This window comes from Delphinus delphis, chromosome 4 (genome assembly GCF_949987515.2).
Source record: "Delphinus delphis chromosome 4, mDelDel1.2, whole genome shotgun sequence".
Taxonomy (NCBI): Eukaryota; Metazoa; Chordata; class Mammalia; order Artiodactyla; family Delphinidae; genus Delphinus; species Delphinus delphis.
In genome coordinates this window covers 66125192-66127847 of record NC_082686.1, presented here as the reverse complement: position 1 = coordinate 66127847, position 2656 = coordinate 66125192, and the positions used below count along the sequence as shown (strand labels likewise).

General features: G+C 37.4%; 1 pseudogene; it reads left to right on the top strand.

The window, feature by feature from the left end:
- The first annotated feature begins 620 nt into the window (after nt 1-620).
- LOC132424095 (cyclin-dependent kinase 2-associated protein 1 pseudogene) lies at nt 621-1072 on the top strand (annotated as a pseudogene).
- Nucleotides 1073-2656: the final 1584 nt, after the last annotated feature.

The window sequence follows — 2656 nt, the reverse complement described above, 5'->3', positions numbered from 1 at the left end:
AACTTGAAATATCAGCAAAGAAGAACATAATAAGCGAAATTATGGTAAATACAATGGAATTTTCTTCTCCTCTTGAGTTTTCAAAATTATCTTTGACAATCAAAGCAAAAAAATTATAACACTGTCTGATTTGGTTCTAAATGTAAGATATTTAAGACAATTATATTATAAATGGGGGAGGGTAAAGTACACAGAGGGAGGTAACACTTCTCTAACATTACTCAAACTGGTAAAACGATGACACCAAAAGACCAGTAAGTTAGGTAGATACAATACTTAGAGCACCTATTTAAAAAGCTATGCAAAGAGATACACTCAAAAACACCACAGATAAATCAAAATGGAATTCTAAGAAATGTTTAAGTAACCTACAGGAAGGCAAGAAACAAACAAACCAGAGAAACAAAAACAGAGAGAAAACAAAAATAAAATGGAAATAATAAAAAGTGTTCAGGAGCTCAGTGGGCGCCCAGGTGTACAAACCAGCACACAAAATGCTGGGCTTGCTAAGCCACCACTACTACCTGCCAGTAGGCCCAGCTTCACCACTACCACACTCACAGGCCTGCGCCTGGCTGCAGCCAAGTGCCATCCATCACTGATCGGGGAGGGGAGGCATGTTTTCCAAACTAAACTTGACTGCACAGGCCCATGGTCTCACTCAACAAGGTTGGAAACGTCCACTCACCTTTTACCTTCATGGTAATATCCTTACAGTACTATCAGCTGCTGAGTGACTACAGGCCACCACCCCTAGGCTACACCCAAGGAACTGGGAACAGCCAAGTACCTCAGAGCAAATATGCAGAGTGGCTGACCATCATAAAGGGTTGGGGAAAGTGATCAGACCCACCTACACTGAGGCATCATCCACCCTAGAGGACTGGTTAGGGCGTGCTTGGTTGAACCAGAACACAATGCCAGACCCTAGTCACCTCGTTAGTTTTGAAAGGTTTTCCTTTTTTTTTTTTTTTTTTTTTTTTTTACAAGATGGGAGGTTACACTTGTCTCTTCTGTCCAAAAGAAACATGTTTTCAAAATAATAACAGTTTGAATTTTTCTCCCCTTTTCCCTCTCATGGTTCATTAGGCTCTGAACCCATAGAAGAGATTTTGCAGTTAATTAGAATTTGCATTTTAAGTAGTTAGGAACTAGTCGGGTTTTTTTAAAGTATCGATTAAAAAGATGCACATAAAAGTTGTTATCTACTCTTCTGGCAAACTGTAGCTTGCCTCCAAGATGCCAGTATGTCACTTTAATCTTCTCTGTTGAATTCATTTATGTAGCCCAAATTCTTCCTTGTTCCTTTTCATAAGCCGATACCACTCTATGGATTTTGTTTTTAATGAATACTGACAGCTCACTTTATTTTTTAAAATTTTTATTTTATTGACAGCTGTACAGTATAGATTCTACATAATAGAACTTCTTTTTTGCTTAAGCACTTGCATGGCTATCAATGCTTTGAAGTCAGTTTAAAAAGTCACAATTTATAAATACAGAAAAAAGAGCAATCAACCCAACAGCAATTTTTGTACCAAGACTGTAGATTTCAGTACTGTCTTTACTGTAAGCTGATCAAAACATCTGGAAAAAAAGACTAAAACTGCTTTCATCTTCGTGTGTATTTATTATTTGACATAAAAAACTTATTTTCATTAACAAAAAATTAAAATAAATGGAAGATTAAGGCCCCTAACATATTAATAATTACTAAACACAAATGGTCTAAATACACCAATTAGAAGACAGAGATTGGCAGACCAGATTTAAAAACATGACCCAGCTTATATGCTGTCTATAAAAGACTCACTTCAATTATGATGATATTGGCAGGTTGAAAGTAAAAGTATCGAAAAAGATATACTATGCAAACATTAATTAAAGGAAAGAAGGAATATTAGTAACAAATAAAGTAGACATCAAGCAAAGAAACTTACTAGAGACAGAATGGGACACTGTATAATGAGTCAATCCATCAGGAAGATAGAGTAATCTTAAATATGTTTGCACCGAGCAACAGTGCTGCAAAAACCAATAGAATTGAAAGGAGAAATAGAGGAATTCTGAAGGAAGAGCAGATTTGAATCACTAGAGATTTAGAAAACAGAAAACATGACAGGACCGGAAATCAGTAAAGATGGACTTTGTACAGATGGGCCAGGCTGGGCCCCGTGAGAGACAGAGTCAGCTACATATGATGGCACCTGAGGATTCTGGCAGAGTGTGGTATGCAAGATGATTTCAGGAGGCATATCACTGAAGGGTTTTTTTTTACTTTATACCTAAGTATTTTAACATTATTAGGGAGAAAAATACTTGGACACAGAAGGTAGAAACATGTTTACACAGGCCACCTAGATTAACACTTTGCCATGAATTTTTCAGACCTTCATGTACTAAACATTTCACCATGACTTTTTGGAAGTAGGGATAGTAAGAATAACTGCTCCTATCGTCTTTCCCATAGTGGTCTTTGTAGGTTATCATTCCCACATTGAGATTACATCCAAATTGGCATGGGCTGTCAAGGTGTCCCAACTGTGTCATACCACCAAGCAGGGGCACCACCCACTCTTAACCAAGGAAGCATCTAAGCTTAGTGGTAACATCAGTCACCAACTGGCCAATCTTGAACCTAGACCAAGGAGTTTTT